General features: G+C 42.1%; 2 long non-coding RNA genes across 4 annotated transcripts in view; one reads left to right on the top strand and one right to left on the bottom strand.

Annotated features, from left to right (window-relative positions):
* LOC142827973 (uncharacterized) overlaps positions 1–14,260 on the top strand; it is a 147,814-nt gene that overhangs the window by 19,551 nt on the left and 114,003 nt on the right. The window contains exon 4 of one of the 3 annotated variants that reach the window (XR_012902809.1): positions 5,925–7,572. The exons of the other annotated variants lie outside the window; for them this stretch is intronic. This is a non-coding gene — a long non-coding RNA (uncharacterized LOC142827973). Of the gene's footprint in view, positions 1–5,924; positions 7,573–14,260 lie in introns of those variants that run through there. 3 annotated transcript variants of the gene reach the window in all.
* Positions 13,612–14,260, bottom strand: part of LOC142827972 (uncharacterized) — a 69,639-nt gene continuing 68,990 nt past the window's right edge. The window contains exon 3 of the long non-coding RNA XR_012902806.1: positions 13,612–13,746. This is a non-coding gene — a long non-coding RNA (uncharacterized LOC142827972). The remainder of the gene's footprint in view (positions 13,747–14,260) is intronic.

Genomic DNA, 14,260 nt, shown 5'->3' with positions numbered 1-14,260 from the left:
CCAAATTCACATCAATTTTGCTCTAAAGTTTCATCTTGAGAAGGTGCCTGTGGTGGGTTTAGCACCATACATGGGCTTATTTTGCTTCATAAAGATGCTACTTATGAATATTCTATTCTTTTCCTGGAGCTTTTCTGTGAACATACACTAGATTGTCTTGGACATTAGTTTGTACCTATATAGCTTTGTTAATCTCTCTAGAGGAGATGCATTTTAGAAAGAACCCAGGCACCAGAAAAGAAAGCAAACAAAGCCATAGTAGATTTGCAATGTGTGGTTTTTTTTAAATTAAAAAAAGGTAGGCTTTGTGAAATGAAGGGAATTAGTTCAAGAAGTCAACTGAACTGAAGAGCTCAAGACATTGAATGTGAAAGAAGCTACAAATTTTTAAAAATCAACCATACAAAAACTATGTGTAATTTACATCCCAAGCAAGGGGGTAAAACTTGTAGGAAAAGGCTCCAGACTCAATTGGATGAATAAGCCAACAATCTACAGGGTTATTAGCAGTAAAGCCAAACGAGAATGAAAACAAATATTTGATCAGCAAAGAAAGCTACAACTTGAAGGTTAGAAAATGTAGGAATAAAGTGAGAATTGCTGAAAGTCAAGCTCAATTAGCTCTTGCCAAGGAAATTAACATAAATGGATTTTTAGTTATATAAGTGAAAAAAAAGAAATAGGGAAAGGTGAGATTGGGCTGCTATGTGGTGTGGATGGGGAAAAGTTTAAAGATAATCTAAGTATGGCCCAAAAACTAAATGAATATCTTGCTTAGACTTACAGAAAGTGTGATATGAAGGCAGGATAGCTGATGGAAATAAAATGTCAAAAATGGAAATTATCACATCTGAAGCAGAACAAACATTCAGAGATTAATGATTTCAGATTGGGGGGACTGGATATTTTCCATCCCACAACATAAGAACTGGCACATGAGATTGCAAGTGTGGTAGAAAGAAATGTTAATACCTCTCTCTTTTTTGGGGAGTAGTACCATATGATTGGAAACTAGCTAGCACTGTACCTATGGTTAAGAAGAGACAAAGAAGCAATCCAGGTAATTACAAATCTGTTAGTCTAGCTTCAGTATTATGCAAGCTTTTGGAACAAATTACGAAGGAATGAATATTAAAATTCATGAATGTGAATGGAAAAGGGATATAATGCAACATGGGTTTACCAAGGCTAGACTACGCTAGATTAACTTCATTTCCTTCTTGGAAAATAACTGACTGTTTAAATATGGGAAGCGCTGTAGAGCTAATATTCTTGGTCTGAGTGGAACACTTGATGTAGTACCACATGAAAAATTATTAGTTACATTATAGAAGATGGGGATTAATACAAGAACTGCAAGGTTGGTGTCATGATCGATCCATCCTGGAGTGCCCTTTTTAGGAGCTATGTGAAAGCTCATGCATGAGTCCACTTGCCCCCATCTCAGGGGGTGCTGCGGAGGTGTGTCATTCTAGTGGGCCAGCACCAATGTCCCCTATAATCTTTTCCATCCACGTGCAGATTATTTCCATCTGTGTGTGGAATAAATTGTTATGTGCACCAAGACACATGCAAATTGCACCACCAATAGATACACAAAATCTAGCTGCAGGTGCTCTGCTAATCAGCGGGGCAGCATGTGAATTTCTCGAGTGGCTGCTCAAGCACACAACTTACAGGGAACACTGGCCAACACCCAAACCTCCAGCCGAGGCCCTACGGATGTTTCTTCTCTCGGGGTCCCAAGTAAAACAATAGAACAGCCCAGTCAGCAAATGAGGTTAAACAGAAGCATGAAGTAAAAGAATCAAACACACTTTGTGGTATCAGGGATGGGCATCTTTTACTTCAGAGGGCCCTGGGAACAGCACAATCCACTTCAGAGTTTACCGAGTTTACGAGGTCTCCGGTGAAAGTCTTTCCTCTCCTTTCAGCTCAGGGGATCTGCATTCTTTTTCTGTGAGGGAAGAGGCTTTGACAGCTGCCAGACCTCTCTTCAGGGCTGGGGAGCTCAACAGCCTGTTCTTTCTAGAGTTGCCCACCCCTATCTTTGTCTTTGAGTACAGCAGTTTCATCATAAGAGGTTACAATTGTCACTTTCTTCATTCAATTTTAGCCAAGTTTTATTGTTTTTCATATCCTTTTACTCACCCTACTATCTGTAAGGAAAGATAACAAGGGCTTTTTTTTGCACTATTCCATTTTCCTGACATTCTGACTAGTCCCTTTAGGGAAACATCTTTGATTCCAAGACAACTGAATTTTTCATAAAGTAACTTTCTTTCTATAGAATAATGCCTACAATGCCATAGGGCATAATCAATGGTTTCTTTGAGTTTGCACACATTACACAGCCTGTCTCTGTCTTTTTAATAAATTAGTTAACACTCTAAAATGACTCTCTCATGTTTCCCGTTGTGACTGTGGAGAATAGTATTATTTTCTGTTTTTGAGCATCTATCATAGAACTTTCATCTGTTTATTTCCTCAGTGCATAGCTAGCTCTTGCCATTCCTTCACAACCTCCTTTGTGACTATGCTTTTAAATTCTTATCTTCTTAAGGGTAACTTAAAAACCTTGGTTTTTAGAGCATGTTTTGCTGCTTTGCCAGCCATCTCATTACAAGTATTCCAATGTCCGTGCTATTATTACACGGCTAGTTGCTTACATTATTTCTGTACTTAGGAACATTATTTCACATATGTACCTTCTGCTTTCTGAGGTTCTGATTGTCATTATGGCTGACAAAGAATTAAAGTTACCAGCACAGCCAGCTGCACAGCTTTGGTCCAGGTTAGTGCTAACGTTATCTATGTTAGTTCAGCCACCAAAATGGTCCTGTAATTTGACAGTCTTGTAGATTCCTGAGTTCCATAAGAGTAACACAGAATGCTCTTCCTACTCTACCTGTACTGTCAACTTTGGATCCATCTGGTATAGACCAGCAAAGGTGACCTCATTGTTCATAAATAAATTCAGAAATTTCATTGGTCAGAATGTGTGCTTTTCCTTCCCTCAGGTTTTTTTCCCATATCATTCAAATCCACAAATGGTAGAACAGCTGTCCGGCTGAGTCACTGGCCAAGTGGAACTGGGAGTCTAGCATGACCCGGGCTGGTAGAAATCAGAGATGAGCCCTAGAAAGAAGCAGTCCTTGCCCAAGCTGAACTGCCTCAGGTCTCCCATCGGCTGTCCCCTCCCTGATTGTTTCTTGGGTACTTTCCTTCCATTTCTTTATGAGGAAAAGTCCATAAAGTCAAGTGTAGACAGGGCAGGTGTTTTTCTGGGTTTATTGTGAGCAAAGTGTTTCTTAATGGGCTAGTCCATTTCACTATTGACTTGTCCCTTCTTACATTAATTTGATAATTATAGAATTTGGGTTTTGAAAAATTTGGGTTTGGGTTTTATCCTCTGTGTGTTTTTCATTTCTGTGTATTTCCTAGCAACAAAGAAGGCTCCGAAGTGGATCTGGTTATTCTCTCTATAAATGTGGAAGGGTAAACACATTAGGGATGGAGAAAAACTAAAGACAATGCTCACACAAGTACAAATGTATAAAAACTAGCCATGAACAAATCTAAGCTAGAAATGAGATCTAACTATCAGGGGAGTGAGGTTCTGGAACAGCCTCCCATTAGGAGATGTGGGTACAAAAAACTGAAATTGTCTTTAAGCGAGAGTTGAACAAGTTTATGAGTGGGATTGTGTGATGGCATTGCTTGCGATGGTAACATACAATGCTCAGCAGCTTTGGGGGTTCCTTCCAATTTCTCTTAAATTCCTAAAACTCATTCTTCAAGGCTTCATCCAGTCATGTACAGCTATCAGGAAAGGATCTCCCCTCTCCATTGTAGTCTTTCCCCCCCTTCCTTTCTCTGAAGCATCAGAGGTGGTCACAACTGGAGATGGGACAGTGGATGAGGGAGAGCCTGTGTTCTGAGCTAGCACCACTCTCTCCCAAGCTGGGTCTTGCTCACACATTCAGGCTCTGATTGCCATATATAGGACTGGGAAAGAATTTCCCCCTGGGTCAGATTGGCTTTTGGGTTGTTTTGTTTTTACTTCTTCTACAACTTGGAGTATGGGTCCCATTCCAGGATTATCTCACTTAATCAGTTCCCTGACATTGCGGTGGCCTCAGGCATTCGTGCACTCTTGTCCTTCTAGTCTCTGCTCAGGGAACACAACAGTTTGGTCTCTTGTGGGCTTTAAAACTTCAATCTGATTTTGGTTTGGGGGGGGTTGCTGTGCGGGTATTGGTGTTCTGCCATATGTAAGAGATCAGATTCATTGATCTAGTGGTCCCCACTCAAAGTTTGCAGATGATACTACACTGGGAGGGGTTTCAAGTGCTTTGGGGGAAGAGGATTAAAATTCAAAATGACCTGGACAAACTGGAGAAATGGTCTTAAGTAAATAGGATGGAATTCAGCAAGGACAAATGCAAAGTTCTCCACTTAGGAGGGAACAAGCAGTTTCACACATATACTAAGGGAAGTGACTTTGTAGGCAGTAGTATGGCAGAAAGGGATCTGGGGATCATAGTGGACTACAAGCTAAATATGGGTCAACAGTGTGACACTTGCAAAAAAAAGCAAACATGATTCTAGAATGCACTAATACAAGTGATGTGAGCAAGACATGAGAAGTAATTCTTCCACTCTACTCTGCCTTGATTAGGCCTCCACTAGAGTATTGTGTCTAGTTCTGGGCAGCACATTTCAGGAAAGATGTGGAGAATTTGAAGAAGGTCCAGAGAAGTACAGCAAAATGTATTAAAGGTCTAGAAAACATGACCTGTGAGGGAAGGCTGAAAGAATTGGGCTTGTTTAGTTTGGAAAAGACAGGGGGCACATAATAGTTACAAGGAGGAAGGAAAAATTATTCTCCTTAACCTCTGATGATAGGACAAGAAGCAATGGGCTTAAATTGCAGCAAGGGAGGTTTAGGTTGGACATTAGGAAAAACTCTCTCAGGCTATGTCTACACTCATGGCTTCTTGTGAGAGTAATATGCAAATGAGGCTAAGCGTGGCATATCGCTGAGCATCATTTGCATACCTAATGAGCCACCATTTTTTTCAGAAGAGGCTCTTGCGCAAGAAGGAGCATCTACACTGCCCCTTCTTGCGCAAGAAAACCCCTCTTGCGCAATGACGTTCTTCCTGTAAATAATAGGTGTAACATCATTGAGCAAGAGGGGTTTTCTTGTGCAAGAAGGGGCAGTGTAGATGCTTCTTTTTGCGCAACAGCCTCTTCTGAAAAAAATGGTGGCTCATTAGGTATGCAAATGATGCTCAGCAATATGCCACACAGCCTCATTTGCATATTACGCAAAAAGCCGCGAGTGTAGACATAGCCTCACTGTCAGGGTGGTTAAACACTGGAATGAATTGCGGAGGGGGGTTGTAGAATCTCCATCACTGGAGATATTTAAGAACAGATTAGACAGACATCTGTCAGGGATGATCTAGAAGATGCTTGGTCTTGCTGTGAGGGCAGGGGACGGGACTTAATGACCTCTCAAGTCCCCTTCCAGTTTTAGGATTCTGATTTTCTGGGGGTTCCCTCTACAGGCTTCCCGTGATCAACTGCAGACATTTAGAAGGGCCAGAAGTATGTCCTCTGGCATATAGAAGGGCTGGGAGCAGGTAGAGGCCAATCAGGGCCCAGCAGGCCACATCAAAATTATGGGTGTGGCTGTGTCAAGTAAGGGACAATTCTGGGTGAAGCCTAGAAAGGGAAGGCTTGCTTTTCCTGCTCTAATACAAGTGACCTGGCCTATTGGAGGAGAGGGGGAGGGCTGTGTAACCTTGACAATATTGACCTTGGATATCTATGAAGGACTATGTTAGTATTTTGAACTTTAACATTTCAATACCTATTTTGAGTTGAGATTTAATTTTTCTGTTAACTCCTGAAAGGAACTGGACTGAGACCAGACCTGGACCGAGGAGGAGGCCATGAAAGAGAGAGACCACTGCAGAACCAAGGGGCTAGATGGTGTTATAGAGGCAGAATCTCATGCATCTTGACATCCCGTGGGGCAGGCAGCCAGGAACTTTTCTCCACTCTACTGAATGCATAGCCAGACTCAGCAGTTGTTCTCCAGGAGATGAGACACAAGAGAAGTGGCTGTGGCGTGCAGAGGTGGGTGGAGGGTATAGACAGACTACCACTTTTTTCCCCCTGTTTTTCCTATGAGCTGGACATTGCCCTGGGTGACTAATAGATGTGGCATAACAGAGTGTTGATGGTCATTGAGATCTCTAGGGAATCCTCCGGAGATATCTCCAGGAAAGTTCCTTAGAGGTACTGAGGTGTGTGCTTAGCATGTATTAGCCTGCGGTTCAAATCGCTCTTCATGCTTGTGGAGAAGATTTGAACCTTTGTCTCTTACAGCTCAGGTGAATGTCCTAGGTAGTATTCTGACCTGGGGCCTCCTTTGCTCTTCTTTGCTAAAGCTGCTCCTCTTCCAGTACTTCATTGTTGGGACAAACCCTACTAACAGCCCTGTGTAGCTTACCGGTTGGGTGTGTGCCCAGCAGTTGAGAGAGGAGGGTTCACATCCCCTTCTTGCTTGTTGGTCTCTTACCTCACAGGTGACTGGCCTAAGAAGTGGGCTGGGATGTATTCCAACGTGCTGGCTTCCTCTGTGTTTGCTTTTGAGGATGGGCCACTGTCATAAAATAAATGACAAGATGATGTCATTGAATTGCAAGCATCTCCTGTTTTTCCCTGTAGTCCAGGGGTTTGGGCACTAACCCCTGGAACAGAGCAAGTGCAGGTTCAAAACCCTGTGATGCTCCCTGGGAAGGGATTTGAACAATGATCTCTTACTTCTCAAATGAACGGCCTAGCAGGTAGTTGGAGGTGGGGGCTCCTTTAGCTTCTTCTGTTAAGGCCTGGCCACATTTAGTAAATATGAAATGAAAATTGAGCCACTGAACCTTTGTGACTCCCTGTGTAGTCCTGTGCATTAGGGAGGAGCGGATTCAACTCCCCTGTCTGATTGTTGAAAAATGAGTGGCAGTATGATCTATAACCTTCATGTGCTCCATTTTAACTATATATTAACCAGGGCGCAGTAAGCTTCCATAGTCTTCTATGGTATGGGGGTTAGGGTGCTTGCTTAGGGTGTGAGTACCCCTTCTTCAAATCCCTGCTCTACCAATAGGGTAGCCTTTGGTGTGTGAGAAAAGAGCCCCTGTAGCTAATTAAGAGCCCATTTTCCAGGCAGGAAACCCCCCAGTCGCTCTTCTCCATCATGAAACACTAAAGTGGGCAGACCCCCCAGGGCACGTCCCTGCTCTTTGGAGGGGTGTCAACTGGGGGCTCCCACCTCTGGGGGAGAGTCACTGGTGAGCAACCCCTGTCTAAATCGCCTTCTTTTCCCAAGACAACAAAGGCCACTCTTGAGAAAGAGAGGGGGTTAGGACAAGGATGGTCCACAGTAAAGGACTGTCACCTAGGAGGAAGGAAATCCCCAAGCAAACCCCTGCTGAATAGGCAGCTCAGGGATTTGAACCAGGATCACCTATAACCTAGGCAGGTAGCATAACCATTGGACTAGAGAGCAAGGATTAGCAATGGTAGAGTTCAGTTTGTGTATGTGGATCTATGTAGTGGAGGATAACCAAGTGTTATCAGTAATTCTGTGTTAAAGCAGTAGTCTTGATTGTATTTTATTGGGGCTATTTTAATTCCCTTTCACTGGTGACAAAATACATTATAGGGAATAGAGAAATTCTATGTGAGATATTAAAGGGTCCAAATTACCTCTTAACTTCACAACAAAGCAGCTGGTACAGCACATTTTTATGGCGTGTGAAATTGTGGCCAAATCATCCGTATACAGTGTACAGAGATGAAAAATTAAATAAGATAAATAGCTCACTGATTTTTCTCCAGCATTTAATACAACAAAAAAAGAGACAGAAATATAGCTGATAGTTTGCAATCTTTTCTTCCTCCTTCCTAGTCACACTTTATAACCAAAACCCATCAAAGCTAGCTTCCTTATTTCTCTTTAAAGTCAAAAGGCCTATTGCCAACTCCCAGAGTACCACAGCTCTTGGGTGTAATGTCCTTCTGTACTGACTGTATCTGTGCTAGATTCGTCCCTTCTCCAATCCATCCCATTCCTTCTCAGTTTGTATTGGATGAGACTCTTCCCTCTCGCTGTGGGCTTTGTAGAAAGTATTAAAGACCGGCTACAATTGGCAAGGTTCCATACCACAATGGAGAAATTAATCAATCAAAGTGGTAGAAGTGCTACACTAACATGTCTCTTGGTTAACTATTGTGCTCTGCTTTGACCGCAACATCTGCTTTTGTTACACACAACTACCAGCTACTTGGAAATCTTCTGATAAAGGAAAAAAAAGCGCACAAATTGTCCTTGGATTTGTATACTTTGAGCACTGCTATAAGTACCAAACCAAAAAGGGAAGGCGTATAAAGTACCAAGCTAGAGGAAGCATAGAGGAAGATCTAGTTTGCCACATTAGTCAGATGCCTGTGCTCAGATTAGGACTTAAGTTATTTCTTATATTAGTCTTAGAATGTATTATGGAGCAGAACAAAAGATAGTGAAAAATACAACTAAAAATCCTAAAAGACCAATCTTGCAAACATTAACAGCAGAGCTTGTTGGATATTTGGGCCATAATTAATCAATTACCAACAGTTTCCTTAGAAGTAAACAACCTTGCCATCCTTATTTTTGAATACTTAGAGAGAGGCATTTTGTTAAATGTATTTACTGTTTGAATAAAAAAATTACACTAAGAAGAAAAATAGCAGCTACAATATAAAAGCACATTAAACAAAATCATTGTTTTCAACTTGGAGACAAGGAACCAAAGCAAAGGTGGGGGGGGAGGGGTGAAACAAGCTAAAGAAAGAGGACATAGCAGGATAAATATATAAATGTTACTGCAAACCTGAAAACTGCCATCATGCAGCAGTGATATTAAACTGTCCCCAGCACTGTTACCCCACACCCAGCAACAGACATACATGCACAGATCGATGGTTTTATGAATGGATTCATTCCTAGGATGCTTAGAGAAAAGACAGCATTGTAAATTAGCCACTTGTCTCCAAGCCCAAGAGCAACCCACAGAACAAGGTATGCAACCCAGGAAAAGAAGAAAACTGAAAACATGGCCATAAGACCATTGCCCCGTGGGGCATACTCAGTATGCTAATTGCTGTGTAACACTTGGATACCATGGCAATAATCTCTTGAAGAACTTTCTCAACTGGAAGATTGCTCAGATCCTTAGCTCAAATAAGTTTTGTTTTTCTTCATTTAAATCATTGTTCTGGGGTGGGGCTGAGGATGAGGGGGTCAGTCTGCAGGCTGTCCCAGGGAAAGAGGACAACCCCAGCCCTCTCTCACTGCAGAAGCTTGGGGCGTGTCTGCGGCAACGGGCACAGCCAGGGGGAGAATCATGTCCCTCACCTGGGGAACAGACAGGCACAGACACATGAACAGAAAAATTCTTTGAAATCTATAGTAAGTAGCTGTCCCTTTTTCTACCCTTGCTGGGGTTATAGCTGCCCCCCCCCCCATGGTCATTCTGTAGTATGACAGTCCCTCCTACCAGATCCCTCGCTTTCCATTTTATGAGAAATAATCGAATTCCAGGCACTTCCCATTAACCCGGCACAAGTAAACCCTCTCCTTGCTTTAAGTTATAAGAGGGAAGCTTACATATCAAATTTGGTGCTCCTAGCTCTTCCCATTTAGGAGGAGTTCTTAAGCAAATGGAACCACTGACAGACAGATGCACATTTCTAAAATATATAATAAGATTAGATCCACTCAAACCTCTTTAATGGGGCAAGCATGGGAAACGGGGAATGTCAGATTAAATAATTTGCTCAGCCAGAGAGAGGGAGCAAGGTGGGGCACTTACCTGGTGCCCCCCTCCCAGGGGCACATGTGTTTCCATGCTCCCTGCCACTTCCAGGCACTGCCCTCCTCCCCCCCCCCCCCCGCCCTCCACCACTACGGGAGCAGCAGGGAAAAGCCTCAAGGGAAGTGCGTAGGTGTACTGCTGTTCCCTCAGCTGAGGGGTAGGGGGAGCAGCATCATGCAGAGCTGCTGCAACCTGCCAGGGTCTGTACCATGGGGTTCCCAGATTAGGGACACCAGGAGTACAGAGGTTCTCGTGTAACAATACAGACAATACCCTCTTGTATTCATTTAGAGGAAGTGTCCAACTCAGTTCCTTCAGATATACACAATGGAAATCCATTGATGTAGCTAAAAAACCACCCAAAAAAAAAACCCCTCCCTTTATGCCCTTGTCTACACAATTGATTTTATTTAAGTAAATCGTTTTAGAAACGTACTTGGTAAAAATCAATACAATCCCCTTGCATGGGTGCTTTCATTTTGGGCTAAGACTGTGTTATATCGAGTTAGCTTAAATTGATTCCTTGCTGTCTGAAAGCTAAATCAATTTAAGACACTTAAACTAAAATAAAAGCATCCATGCAAGGGGCCTGTACTGATTTAAAGTGAGTCAGTTTCTAAAACAGCGTAGTGACAGCAAGAAAATATTCTTATGTAGACAAAAAGCATATTCCTCTTTACGTGTTGCAAGAGTTCAGTAAAGCTATGTCTACACAGCAGCATTATTTCAGAATAACACCAGTTATTCTGAAATAACGTAGTGCACGTCAACACAGCAAGCCTATTATTTCGAAATAAATTCAGTACAACATGCTTTTTACTCCGAGGCTATGTCTAAACTACAATGATCTATGGAAAAAGGAACGCAAATTGCAATCAACCCGTGGTACGTGACTAGCCCTTTGAATTGGGGAGTAACGTATTGTTATGATTTTTCATGTAAGGGCCATCCATCACAAAGGCGAGTTTGCCTGGGTGGCAAGATAGTCCCCTTGGATACTCCAGTCTATCTGTGATGCCACATTAAAGCTGTTCTAGCGCTTGAGGATTTCATACTTAATAGTTGGTTCATAAAATCTAAGTGTGAAAATCCCAGACAGTTTGGGGTCCATGCTCTGGTTTGTAGAATCATTCGCCTTCATGAGCCAATCCAGACAGCAGGCTTCCAGAATGCTATTGCCACTCACTTCTCTATTGTTAATGCAGTTCTCATTTTGGAATCCCTGCACTGGAGAGACAGGGTGAGCTTAGCACATACATCTGGAAATGTGGCCTGGTACATCTGAAAGTTCTGCAGCGATTGCTAGTCATCCTAAACCTGCATTACAATGCGACCCCACCAATCAGTGCTTGTTTTTCAGGCCCAGAAGTGACACTCCCACCACCTAGGGCTGCTCCATGACCACCACCACCCTTGAATGGTTTTCTGCTTCCTCCTTCAGAAAGCTGATCCACCAGTAAAGCATCTTGCTCCTCCAACGTTGCGTTGATCTGAAAATATCAGAGGATCATGCATCCGCTATTTGCAACATGCGAGGGAGTAGCACAGCAGTCTGCATGCTTCTGTCAGTGATAGCGGACATTGAAAACTGCTGCGCTGGTTTGTGGGATTTAAAAAGAAAGGTGTGAAAATCGTGGAATGTGGATGTCATTGTGGGCTGGAGAAAGCTGCCTGCTGGGCACTTGATCCGTAGACCCCACCCATCCTGGAGTGAGTGCTGTCTGTCTCATGACAAGTTGCAAAAATTTCCCAAAAGGCATCATGCCTGGGGGTGGCCTCTGGCACACTGGGCTGCCTGCCAGTGGAGCACACTTTGCATTGACACAAGCACTCCTGCACATAGCACTGATGCAAACCACCAAGTATGTTCACACATTAGCAGGTGTATACGGACATTACTTGTGTCCAAGTTTGTAGCACAGATGTGGCCTTATAAGCCAGACTTTTCTGCAGAGCAGCGTAAGATTTGGTACTTGCATAAAAGGAAACAAGTTTCTAAGATGTCCCTGGTCTTAACTCCCTCCCTAGAGCATATATAGCTTCACCCGGTGTCAAACTCAATCCTGTGAATGTGTTCCATACGGGTGGACTCTTGCAACAGTGTTGACCCCATTGGCACCAGTGAGTTTTGCATGGGCCGAAGGGTCCACCCACACAATAAGTTACAGTACTGGGAATATAATAGCTTCCCCCCCAAATGTAAACACGTACAGATACACTGAATCCTCTCTGCCACATTTATTGTCAAGCTCTAGGTGAGGGTGCAGAGGCCCGACTTGATTTCTGGCTCCAAATATTTATAATTTACATAAAAGATACCTTTTTGAGATTAAATGTACCATGTTAGTCTTCAGATCAAAGGTTTACTTTTTATGTTTTTGTATGTTTCAGGAAATACTGTTAATTTTGATCTGGGTTACCCCTGCAAATAAATTAATATTAGCATTCGAATAACTCAAAGATGGTTTTGTACGATAACATTTCTAACTTGATACTGACACAAGAATACATGTTTTGCTACATGTGAAATACACACATTTAGAACTAGTAAGGAAAATTGATTCTGCTTTGTTTGTGGTACTTTGCCAAACTCCATCCACAACCTAGTGAAAGTGTGAAAGCAAAGTGACATGCCATACAGTATAGTGTACAGAACTTCATAATAGTCATATTTTCTTTTCTGGAATGCTGTGATCAGCTTTATGAGCATCAACAAGGTTGATCTAGTTGAGCTTTAGTACTAATAGTCCATGGAGATGAATAGGATAGTTCACATCTCTTTGAGATGGCGTGTCAGCATGCCTGCTGACTCAAGCAAACATCAGCTATATTCGTTCACATTAAGTTCATACCTGGAAGTTTTATTTGCCGCCACAAAGGCTGTAGATATTTTAAAAAAATAAGCATTTTAATTCTGGTGCAGAAATTGCAGCCTCCGGAGAGAGTGCTCTTTTGCTCAAATCACCACTTTTGCTCAGATCAAATCTGATTATTTTGCTTAAGCAGACTTGTCGGTCTATCAATAAGTAGGGCCACACTGAAATACCAAATATGAACACGCTTGTATGTAGAGTTTGGTACTCCTTACTTTAAAGTCAGGTAAGTAGGAGTTTGATTTTTTCAATTTAACAGCCAGCATTCTTCATAATTTTAAAAATAGAATAAAGAGGAGAGTAATGTATTTTACTGTGCTGTTATTACGTGCATGATGCTAGAGTTACTGATAATTAACACCAATAGTATATAATGGAAAGTACACGTGCCTTAATCAGACTTTGGGTAACTGCTGAGAGTATACAAAAAAAGCGTTGTTCATAACTGGGAATAACAGTTAAATCTTTAGAGTGGTTTTTGAAAGACTGAATCCATTTCAGTAAATGTATTCATGTGAAATATTCATGTGACAATGAGTAATCTAGTCACAGGTGTCTAATACATGTATAGTTGCACAAAGGAGGGAACTCAGAAGGGAATAGAAACAGTCACTCCTCCTCTGTAGCAAATACATTCTTAAATCATCATTAATAGTAGACATACCGCTGAACCTGGTAGTTTAGCTTGGGAAATATGGAACAGCTCAATTCTAAAATCATCTTACTTCAAAGACTATTTGGAGTCTTAAGAGGAGTAACAATGCTACATTTTTGAGTAAGCAAGGCCTCTATGGTGTTTTACATAGAGCTGTTGAGATTAGAACTGTGTCAAATTAGCTCCTGTAAAATCCTTGAAAAGAGAATCCAGGTCTGGGTTTCTATTCATTCAGCAGATTATGTAGGTTCTCTCAGAAGCCCCTCTTGAAGATCATGTCTCTGTAATACTAAACAGAGAAACAAATAAGGCAGTATCAGAAGAAGTGAAATGGGGCCAGTTCAAAGTAATTTTTTTTTAAAGAAAAAGAAGTCTTTTAAAGTCCTGATGCTTTAAAAAGGAAGATGAGAATCCAGAAGATCAGTATCCATTATAAGGCTCACGGCTTAAAGTTTAGAGAGAGTCCTTTCAGTGAGTTTGTTTCCCAAGTGGGCTTTGAGAGCTTGTAGGGCTCCAATATAAATGAAAAACATTCCACAATCCTGTAGGTTGACTCTTTGTCCTCTGTACAGTCATGTTTTTTCCATACTACATCACCAGCAAAGACTTAGAGCAGCCATATTTTGGGAAGCAGCTAGGAAGTCTGGGATGGACTCTCGCCCACATCATGCATTGGAGATGCTAGAGCCCCCGCTCGGAACCATAGTTCAACAATTCTCAAGCTGGGGTTACAAATGAATGCAGGTGCTCAGGCTCTAGTTAAACACAGGGCTGGTTTTCTCGTGTTCTTTTAACCCTGGGCT

This window comes from Pelodiscus sinensis, chromosome 3 (genome assembly GCF_049634645.1).
Source record: "Pelodiscus sinensis isolate JC-2024 chromosome 3, ASM4963464v1, whole genome shotgun sequence".
Lineage (NCBI taxonomy): Eukaryota > Metazoa > Chordata > Testudines > Trionychidae > Pelodiscus > Pelodiscus sinensis.
Note: the sequence above shows the minus strand (reverse complement) of the source record. Positions and strands in the feature narration are given on the sequence as shown.